Raw genomic sequence first — 12,219 nt, 5'->3', positions numbered from 1 at the left:
CAGGATTGACTGTTCTGGTGATGGGGTACCAACTGGGCAGCACACATGTGACAGCCATAATCCTGGGTGTCATTACTCCTGTCACACCAGCACATACACCATCCTGATTAGAAATGTACTGAGCAAGGGGTGTCCAGTACAAGAGGTGAATGGGAGTGGGAGCAAGCACCTGTGAAACATCATGGCAGATGTCATCTTGCTTCTATTGGACCTGTGACTGTTGTTTGTCATTGCTAGATAAATTGTCTGCTTAGTTAAGAGCATGGTCATATGCCACACACCTCTAGTGCATGCATCAGAAGGAGACCTTCTGCAGCCCAAATTCATGATCAGTCAAATTTTGTGTCCTTGAGTATACCCAGCGGCAGCCGGCTCAGGTAAGCGCAGTGGGGTGGGGCAGGGCGCGGAAGGGGGGACCGATGGACGATGGAATAGGTATAAGGAAATAAATAAATAATACCTATTCTGTCGTCCGCCGGCTTCCCCCCTGCCCCGCCCCACCACCTTACCGCACTGACCCGAGCCGACCGCCCCAGAGTATACCTACTTGTGGGCACATTCTGGTGGAGCTCTTTCATCATGGAGCTCCAGGAGAATTTAAAGTTAGTGTTTTTTTGATGGAAGTAGATTCACCAAAATTGCAGCGGTAGCTGAAGTGACACCACACACCCTTTAACCTCAATTATATCACAGGAAATTAAATTACATGACCGTTGATGCTGAATAACAGGACATGATTCCATCTGACATCGTTCCTGATGATATCAGAATAATTGATGTCAATGAATCTTTGCACATAATTAAAACAGAAAATGTATTGATAAATTAAAGGGAGATTCACAAAAAAAGAATAAAAAAAACACATGCCCACCATTATCAATCATATGGGTCATATGCTGACTATTTAGGGCCCTATTAGGTTGGAGGCTTTCCAATCGACAGAGTAGGTTTCACTTTCTATCCCATATTACAATGGCGACGGTCAGAAGTGAAACTGGACGGTCATTCCAGCTGTCTTCCGACGGGCTCAAGGAGCACGTCGGCCAGTCGGAACCGGCACGTAATCCCTTCAAGATGACGTTTCTGTCATTGGGATTATGGTGTCAGTTTCCCACAGGCTTTCGATGTTGGGCTTTTCGACATGGAAAGCCTGTCAGAAAGTGACTTCTTCCTGTGGCAACGGGTTGGGGGCCGAGGGGGCCACTATGGTGCCCCCCTGTAAATTGCTGCACCGCTTGGTGCCTGCCACTCGGTGCAGGGATTAACAGAAACTCCCATTTCTCTATGGAAGCTTGTTCTAAAGCTGGTTTCCCGCAGCAGCACAATCTCTCATAGAGAAATGGGACTATGAGACCGCACCATGTGCGGTCACATTGTAATAGCGGTGTCAGGACCGCAGACCGGAGGCCCTTAGTGTTTATTGACTTGATTTACTCCTTATCACTGTTGGCAAATTTGGATTTATGATTACTCTTAACAAGCTATCACACTTGCCATGCATTGCGGTGATGATTTTGTTCAAACGCATCAATAGGTGTCACATGGAGACAGCTTTAGCTGTTTCACTACCCTCAGGAATTGAAAAGAAAACATCAATAAAAAACACAAATACATACATAGATAGAGAGGCTTTCAGCTGCTCTCCTCATCCATTCCTCTGTTCAACAGTCTTTTACATTTTTCTTCCACTCGCTGCAGCATAGGGAATGGAGAAATGAGTGATTCAGCTCACTCATCTATTGGCTGTTTTGCACTATGAATGGTACCATTATCACATATGCACATCCACCTAGAAAGAAGTGTATCTTAGTGTCAGGCACAGTGGGTCAATACTTTAATTCAACTTTCTAGTGTTTTACCATTTTTTACCTTTTATTTTTATTTTTTAGCTATCTTTGTATGCTTAAACTATGTCTCAGATTACAGTAATTGAGAGCAAATGACATATTTTCTTTGCACCAATAAGAATCACATTTTCCTGTGACGTGCTTCAAAACTAAATAGGGTTTTTGTACCCTTTCCAAGTACACGTCTGCTAGGAAGGACCCATACTGTTCGATACAGATTGTATGCCAATGTTATTTGTTTACATTAAAATTATGGTACCACGTTCTGGTAGATAGTTTTATTTGTTTTTCTTTTGTTTTATATCCATGCAATAACATCTCATTAGCTTGTCATGGCCCAAACTAGTGGCTTTACCAATGCTTGTTCATGTATTCATACAAGCATTGCAACAAGTTTAAAGAGATTTTTACTTTTTCATTTGATGATTTAATCTAAGGAATACCACGCAGCTGGCTGCATTTAATTTGTACCAAACAAAGTGTAGTGAGAGCCCCAGGAATAAAATAGTGCTCTGTGTGCCCCCCGTTCTTGACACTGCTCTTGTCACCTCAGAGGCCAGGGGTCGCAAGGGGAAGAATCAGAGATTGAAGCTGCGACCTCAGGTGACCCCTAAATGACGTCCATTCCTTTTTTGACTTTTGATATCTACAAGAAAACATTCAGAGTCATGTGTTGCTGCAATCACTTGGACGTAAAATGTGGTGGATATCCCTGTGGATTTTTGAAAGCTGTATTAAAGATCACATGACATTTTTGTCCTGTCATGTCTTTGGGTACACTGGGAACTTCAATGTGATTTATATAACATTTGGCAAATCAGTGAGATTGGTATTTACTACAATGCAACAGGGCATCTGTCATTACCGCCTTGCTGCAGGTAGATACAATTGAACACGTGACACTTGTTTTTTCATTGACACATTGTTTAGGTATGTCTTAAAAATGTATCAGGGAGTTGGAGATGAATGCGACCTGTGTGAACATATAACAGACTTTTCAGGCTCCATTCAAACAAAGGATTAATTGTATGGTATATGTGAGTAAACAACTGTCAGTACGTGTATGCCACTGGGTCTGGGTTAGGAGAGTTTTCATATCATATTACAAGTTGAGGTGGCAACAGTATTGGAGACAAGTGAATCTGAGTACCCCCTATCTTTGCAAAGTCATTACATACAGTGGTGTTTTTACTGTTGTGAGGTTGAAGTTTCATGCATTTGTCAGCACAGTGTAAACAAATGGGGATTCTGGGTCAAGACTCCTAAAAAACATTATAGGAATCTTATACATACTACTAATGTTCCTGGTTTGCTTAGGAAGACATGGTTATGGATGACACATGTCAGCCATTAAGGGAGAGAGGGATGTTGAAAAGGTGGGGTTGTACTCACTGAACATGTCTTTTGAGAGTGATGTGTTGCGGTCGTTTCCTCTAGCCTGCTCTTGGTTGTATGTCAGAATATTGACAGCAAACATATTGCATAAAAATCAATATAAAAATAACATAAAAAAGACACATTTGACATCTCATAATGTAAACTACCAAAATATTGACCACAAAAATATTGTGGTCCAAAATATTATGTTTATAGTACTAAATAAATGTATTTGTATATTATTAACATTATTTAAATGTAAGGTTACTATTTTAAAAAAAAATATAATGCACTCTAAATAAATATGTCACATTACATACATATATATTATTTTACAACTAAAAATACATTTAAAAAATTGTTATCCCTAAATATACATATAAATTATGGTTTTTACAATTATTTAATGAAATGTACACTCTTAATATATAAACAACATTTATTTTGTTTATAAGAAACAAATACTTGTTTTAATTAAAAAAAATGTTATTTTCAAGAATAAATATATTCTTGTAATTTAACATGCCATGAGTGATGTAATAGGTGAGGTCATAAGCAGTGCATGACGGGACCTCAGGTTGTAGTGAGGTCAGTAAACTATGATTTGTTAAATTCAGTGTTTTTTTTGTTTTTAAACATTAGTTTTTATCTCATTTCAAGACTTAATGATAACATTCAGAGAATATCTGTTTTTTTTAATGCAAGCTAAAATCGTATTACTGTACCTAACTATAACGACACTAAAACCTTTGTTTTTTTCAGTGAATGTCTGTTTTCATCATATTCAAGCTTAAGTTCATGCCCAACCCCCTCGGGCAATCTGCAACCAGCCCTAGCAAGGCCCTGTGCCCAACCCCACCAAAGCGGCCCAATCCACACTGGGCATGGCCTGTGGCCGACCCTGCACCCAACACCATCATGAGGGTGCAGGGTCCCCCTTAAGCACCCAACTTGTATTTTCTTCTTTTATTTTTAGAATATGTTTAGGTACTTGGGTACTTTCTCTGTATGCATCCCATAATCTTCAACCCCATGGTACACGGTAAAATGCTAGCCTCCTTTCACCACCCCCACCAGTCTCAGTATTCCCTCCTCGGTATTCTCTTTCTGCACCGTAAGCACTCTGACCTCTTACTTTTCCTCTTCTACAACAGCAATTTTCTTATCCACCACCTTGCACATGCACGCCAAATGTCCCTTTTTGCCACATTTTAGTCAGTCTTTCCCAATGGCAAAGCAGCGCTTTGACTCGGCCATGTGATAATTGCTCCCACACCTTGCACAGGTGTCTTGTGTTATTGCTTCTGAAAAAAACACCCGTAGCAAATTGAGAGTTGCCCTTTACAACATACACTTGTTCATCATCCTCAGACAATAGAGCAACATCAGAGGATTTACCGTCCAAATTAATGTTCTTCAATTCCCGCATGCACTTTTGAAACTCCTTCACCATTTTTGCAATTGCCACCACATCCTTCAATGTGGGACTCTTTGCAGCCCACAGTCTTTACTGTCCTTTTTTGCTGTTGCACTGCACAATTAGTTGATCTCTTGTCACTTCTTCAGTCATTAACTTAAATTGACATTTTGCAGCAAGTTCCCTTAAGCGTGCTACAAAGCCATTAATGGACTCTTCAACCCGTTGTGGTTGCGTATAATATTTATGATGGCACATAAACACATTGACTTTTTTAGCAAATCTAGTCTGCAAACGTAGAACCGCCTCCTTATAGATATCTATAGAACATTTTCCTTGTAGACATCCTCCACCTCTTCTCCTTGACTATTTCTGGCTGGTGGCAAACATTTGAATAAGTGCTGGCCTTCTTTGCCCAGACACCTCAATAGCAACCCCTTCTTCCTTATGGCAGAAAATATAGAACCTTCTAAAGAAAGTTATTTGAGTATCTTGAAAGCACAAAGATGTTGACATAGAGATGATCTAAACAGGGAATTCCAGAGTCAATGCCCTGCCGTACCCAGGGTAGGTTTCTTGTGAGTTACGGGAGGTGCATCAAAAGGCAACATAAATTTACAACACAAGGTAACACAGGATTTTTTAAAGACACCCCATGCGACTAAGAATACAATTAGTGATATCAATGTAAGCCATGCTTCTAATATTAATGTGCATAAGTTATGTTTGGAGCCCAAGGCTTGACTATTGATTTTTGTGAAAAGCCTCTTTGATACTTCCTTCACTGACCATGTCTTTTTCATTGTTTATTATTTACTTTGGGGTTAGCCTGTTTTTTTATTGTCTGTTTCATTTGTTGTAATGCCTGTCTTTTAGTACTCTTCACACCATTACATTAGAAGATGTTTCTCACAACACTGTCTGTAAAAGTCCACTTTTTCACAGAAAAATGTAATCTCGAGAGACCTCAAATTAAAAGACATCAGAATGAAACACTTTTAAGGTAATGGTAGGTGCTAAAGTGTTTGATCCGAATATCAGCACCACATATAAATCGCACATCGATCATGTAGTGCATTGTTCGGCTACAAAGATTCATTTTCTGGCAGATGGAAGCACGAGACGTCGTTGAGTGCATACAGAGCTAAGCTTTTTATATAGTAGTTCATATCTAAGGTATTGAAGTAAGAACTCTGTGCTCCAGGTTTTACCATTACCAAATTATATTTATTCTGTCTTATTAGGTGTTACTACAATGTAATGCTGCACATATTTCAACAATACACAGAAAATAAGAGGAAAATACGTATAGAACGCGGTCAGTGACACCGATAAGTCACTGCAACTTTACCCTGAATTAAAATAATAGTGCAGAAGTGTAATAGTGCTAATAATATCACAAACTAAGGAAGAGCCGTTAACACTGATTGTTTGGCTGCCTTGTCCTTTGCCTATGATGGAGCAAACACCCCCAGTAACAGATTTGGGTTGAATCCATCATCTTTCTTTAGCTCACTTCGCCACCTCAGTTCAGTCCCAGCTGTGTGCAAATCAGTCTTGACCCTGTGTATCATGGGAACAGTCCAGCCCGAACTGCCAAGCCAGGTCTTCCCTGAACTGGAAACAAGCATCCTGGGACCAGTTTCGGGGTAACACCCCTCATCAGCCAGGCTAGCTTGAATCCAGTGGCAAAGTGAGGAAGGGACCCACGTCTGAGCGTACCCATGCCAACTTAGGGCGAACAAAACAAACACAAGGAGATGATGGACGGAGTGCTGAAACATTTCAGACACTCACCCCCGTCACAGATCTGGGTTGAATCCATCATCTTTCTTTAGCTTACTTCGCCACCTCAGTTCAGACCCAGCTGTATGCAAATCAGTCTTGACCCTGTGCCTCATGGGAACAGTCCAGCCCGAACTGCCAAGCCAGGTCTTCCCTGAACAGGAAACAAGCCTCCTGGGACCGGTTTCAGGGTATCCCCCCTCATAAGCCAGGCTAGATTGAATCCAGTGGCAAAGTGAGCAAGGGGCCCACATCTGGGCATACCCTGCCAACTTAGGGCGAACAAAACAAACACAAGGTGATGATGGAAAGAATACTGAAACATTTCAGACACTCATCCCCAGTCACAGATCTGGGCTGAATCCGTCATATTTCTTTTGCTCACTTCGCCACCTCAGGTCAGACCCAGCTCTATGCAAATCAGTCTTGACCCTGTGCCTCATGCGAACAGTCCAGCCCAAAAAGCCAAGCCAGGTCTTCCCTGAACAGGAAACAAGCATCCTGGGACCGGTTTCGGGGTAACACCCCTAAGTCAAGCTAGCTTGAATCCTAGGATGTTTGTTTCCAGTCCAAGGAGGACTTGGCCTGGCAGTTCGGGCTGGACTGTTCCCATTGGGCACAGGGTCCAAACTGATTTGCATATGGCTGGGTTCAAACTGGAATGGCATGGTGAGCAAAAAACGATGGATTTAGGCCCAGATCTTTGTACTGGGGTGAATGTATGACATTGTTCTGTATTCTGTCCATCAATTGTTGTTTTTGCATTTGTCACCCTGAGTGGGAAGGGTATGCCCAGACGTAGGTCCCTTGCTCTCCATGCCACTGGAGTCAAGCTATCCTGGTTGATGAGGGGTGAAACCCCGAAACCGGTCCTAGGATGCTTGTTGCCTGTCCAGGGAGGACCTGGCCTGTCAGTTTGGGCTGGACTGTTCCCATTGGGCACAGGGGCAAGTCTGATTTGCATGTGGCTGGGTTCAAACTTGAATGGAATGGTGAGAAAAAAAACTATGGATGTAGGCCCAGATCTCTGTACTGGGGTGAATGTATGACATTGTTCTGCATTCTGTCCATTAATTGTTGTTTTTGCATTTGTCACCCCGAGTGGGACGGGTATGCCCAGACGTGGGTCCTTTGCTCTCCATGCCACTGGAGTCAAGCTATCCTGGCTGATGAGGGGTGGAACCGCGAAACCGGTCCTAGGATGCTTGTTTCCAGTCCAGGGAGGACCTGGCCTGGCAGTTCAGGCTGGACTGTTCCCATTGGGCACAGACTCAAGACTGATTTGCATATGGCTGGGTTCAAACTGGAATGCCATGGTGGACCAAAAAACGATGGATTTAGGCCCAGATCTCTGTACTGGGGTGAATGTATGACATTGTTCTGCATTTTGTCCATCAATTGTTGTTTTTGCATTTGACACCGCAAGTGGGACGGGTATGCCCAGACGTGGGTCCCGTGCTCTCCATGCCACTGGAGTCAAGCTATCCTGGCTGATGACAGGTGAAACCCCTAACCCGGTCCAAGGATGCTTGTTTCCAGTCCAGGGACGTCCTGGCCTGTCAGTTCAGGCTGGACTGTTGCCATTGGCACAGGGTCCAGACTGATTTGCATATGGCTGGGTTCAAACTGGAATGGCATGGTGAGCAAAAAAACGATGGATTCAGGCCCAGATCTCTGTACTGGGGTGAATCTATGACATTGCTCTGCATTCTGTCAATCAATTGTTGTTTTTGCATTTGTCACCCCCTTTGCTTATGATGGTTCATCTGTCTAAACTTAATAAAATTCAAAATTTGCTATATTTGTGAGTTTTGCAAATCTATGTAAACGCATCTGTGTCTGTGGTATTGTATGGCTGCGAATTTCATGAGGCTTTATCGTGTCCAAAAAATCCTGAATTTACTTTAAATCTAAGGGAGTAACGTTATGGTTTTGCTGTGAAAGACAAGGCCCCTGTGACTCTAGGATCTCATAGCCATGCCCACATGCATCCCATATATTCCCATCTTGAGTTTGCAGGCGCAAGAACAATCACAACAGGTTATATTCTTATTGGATGGAAAGTATTAAAATGATCATCCTCAAGACTAGGTGCAAACACAGCCTGTGTCATGTGTATGCCATTCTCAGTACTTCAATTGTTGTTTTTGCATTTGTCACCCCGAGTGGGACGGGTATGCCCAGACGTGGGTCCTGCACTCTCCATGCCACTGGAGTCGGTCTTCCCTGGCTTATGAGTGGTGAAACCCCGAAACCAGTCCTAGGATGCTTGTTTTCAGTCCAGCAAGGACCTGGCCTGGCAGTTCCGACTGGGCTGTTCCTATTGGGCACAGAGTCAAGATTGATTTGCATATGGCTGGGTTTAAACTGGAATGGCAAGGTGAGCAAAAAAATGATGGATTTAGGCCCAGATCTCTGTACTGGGGTGAATGTATGACATTGTTCTGCATTTTGTCCATCAATTGTTGTTTTTGCATTTGACACCGCAAGTGGGACGGGTATGCCCAGACGTGGGTCCCGTGCTCTCCATGCCACTGGAGTCAAGCTATCCTGGCTGATGACAGGTGAAACCCCTAACCCGGTCCAAGGATGCTTGTTTCCAGTCCAGGGACGTCCTGGCCTGTCAGTTCAGGCTGGACTGTTGCCATTGGCACAGGGTCCAGACTGATTTGCATATGGCTGGGTTCAAACTGGAATGGCATGGTGAGCAAAAAAACGATGGATTCAGGCCCAGATCTCTGTACTGGGGTGAATCTATGACATTGCTCTGCATTCTGTCAATCAATTGTTGTTTTTGCATTTGTCACCCCCTTTGCTTATGATGGTTCATCTGTCTAAACTTAATAAAATTCAAAATTTGCTATATTTGTGAGTTTTGCAAATCTATGTAAACGCATCTGTGTCTGTGGTATTGTATGGCTGCGAATTTCATGAGGCTTTATCGTGTCCAAAAAATCCTGAATTTACTTTAAATCTAAGGGAGTAACGTTATGGTTTTGCTGTGAAAGACAAGGCCCCTGTGACTCTAGGATCTCATAGCCATGCCCACATGCATCCCATATATTCCCATCTTGAGTTTGCAGGCGCAAGAACAATCACAACAGGTTATATTCTTATTGGATGGAAAGTATTAAAATGATCATCCTCAAGACTAGGTGCAAACACAGCCTGTGTCATGTGTATGCCATTCTCAGTACTTCAATTGTTGTTTTTGCATTTGTCACCCCGAGTGGGACGGGTATGCCCAGACGTGGGTCCTGCACTCTCCATGCCACTGGAGTCGGTCTTCCCTGGCTTATGAGTGGTGAAACCCCGAAACCAGTCCTAGGATGCTTGTTTTCAGTCCAGCAAGGACCTGGCCTGGTAGTTCCGACTGGGCTGTTCCTATTGGGCACAGAGTCAAGATTGATTTGCATATGGCTGGGTTTAAACTGGAATGGCAAGGTGAGCAAAAAAATGATGGATTTAGGCCCAGATCTCTGTACTGGGGTGAATGTATGACATTGTTCTGCATTTTGTCCATCAATTGTTGTTTTTGCATTTGTCACCCCTAGTGGGATGGGCATGGCCAGATATGGGTCCCGTGCTCTCCATGCCACTGGAGTGAAGCTATCCTGGCTGATGAGGGGTGAAACCCACAAACCGGTCCTAGGATGCTTGTTTCCAGTCCAGGGAGGACCTGGCCTGGCAGTTTGGACTGGACTGTTCTCATTGGGGACAGGGTCAAGACTGATTTGCATATGGCTGGGTTCAAACTGGAATGGTATGGTGAGCAAAAAAATGATGGATTCAGGCCCAGGTCTCTGTAATGGGTTGAATGTATTACATTGTTTTGCATTCTGTCAATCAATTGTTGTTTTTGCATTTGTCACCAACTTTGCTTATAATGGTTCATCTGTCTAAACTTAATAAAATTCGGAATTAGCTATATTTGTGAGTTTTGCAAGTTTCTGTAAATGCATATGTGTCTGTGGTATTTTATGGCTGCGAATTTCATGAGGCTTTATCGTGTCCAAAAAATCCTAGATTTACTTTAAATATAAGGGAGTAACGTTATGGTTTTGGTGTGAAAGACAAGGCCCTTATGACTCTCGGATCTCATAGCCATGACCATATGCATCCCATATATTCCCATCTTGAGTTTGCAGGCGCAAAAACAATCACAACAGGTTATATTCTTATTGGATGGAAAGCATTAAAATGATGAAGCTCAAGACTAGGTGCAAACGCAGCCTGTGTCATGTGTATGCCATTCTCAGTACTTCAATTGTTGTTTTTGCATTTGTCACCCGAGTGGGACGGGTATGCCCAGACGTGTGTCCTCTGCTCTCCATGCCACTGGAGTCAAGCTATCCTGGCTGATGAGGGGTGAAACCCCGAAACCGGTCCCAGGATGCTTGTTTCCAGTCCATGGAGGACCTGGCCTGGCAGTTCGGGCTGGACTGTTCCCATTGGGCACAGGGTCAAGACTGATTTGCACATGGCTGGGTTCAAACTGGAATGGCATGGTGGACAAAAAAACCGATGGATTTAGGCCCAGAGCTCTGTACTGGGGTGAATGTATGACATTATTCTGCATTCTGTCCATCAATTATTGTTTTTGCATTTGTCACCACAATTGGGAAGGGTATGCCCAGATGTGGGTCCCGTGCTCTCCATGCCACTGGAGTCAAGCTATCCTGGCTGTTGACGAGTGAAACCCCGAAACCGGTCCTAGGATGCTTGTTTCCAGTCCAGGGAGGACCTGGCCTGGCAGTTCGGGCTGGACTGTTCCCATTGGCACAGGGTCAAGACTGATTTGCATATGGCTGGGTTCAAACTAGAATGGCATGGAGAGCAAAAAAACGATGGATTTAGGCGCAGATCTCTGTACGGGGGTGAATGTATGATATTGTTCTGCATTCTGTCAATCAATTGTTGTTTTTGCATTTGTCACCCCCTTTGCTTATGATGGTTCGTCTGTCTAAACTTAATAAAATTCGAAATTAGCTATATTTGTGAGTTTTGCAAGTCTCTGTAAATGCATATATGTCTGTGGTATTGTATGGCTGCGAATTTCATGAGGCTTTATCATGTCCAAAAAATCCTAGATATACTTTAAATCTAAGGGAGCAACTTTATGGTTTTGCTGTGAAAGACAAGGCCCTTATGACTCTAGGATCTCATAGCCATGACCATATGCATCCCATATATTCCCATCTTGAGTTTACCGGCACAAAAACAATCACAACAGGTTATATTCTTATTGGATGGAAAGCATTACAATGATCAACCTCAAGACTAGGTGCAAACGCAGCCTGTGTCATGTGTATGCCATTCTCAGTACTTCAATTGTTGTTTTTGCATTTGTCACCCCGAGTGGGACGGGTATGCCCATACATGTGTCCTCTGCTCTCCATGCCACTGGAGTCAAGCTATCCTGGCTGATGAGGGGTGAAACCCCGAAATCGGTCCCAGGATGCTTGTTTCCAGTCCATGGAGGACCTGGCCTGGCAGTTCGGGCTGGACTGTTCCCATTGGCACAGGGTCAAGACTGATTTGCATATGGCTGGGTTCAAACTGGAATGGCATGGTGAGCAAAAAAACAATGGATTTAGGCCCAGATCTCTGTACTGGGGTGAATGTATGACATTGTTCTGCATTCTGTCAATCAATTGTTGTTTTTGCATTTGTCACCCCCTTTGCGGCACAAGGGGCTTGTAAATCTGCCCCATAGTTTCTGGCATCATCTGGACTACATGGACACTTGTAATCTAAATGGTATTCAGGTTACCAACCTCAGAAGGCTGGACG

This window comes from Triturus cristatus, chromosome 5_2, assembly GCF_964204655.1.
Source record: "Triturus cristatus chromosome 5_2, aTriCri1.1, whole genome shotgun sequence".
Taxonomy (NCBI): Eukaryota; Metazoa; Chordata; class Amphibia; order Caudata; family Salamandridae; genus Triturus; species Triturus cristatus.
This window is presented reverse-complemented; position numbering follows the sequence as displayed.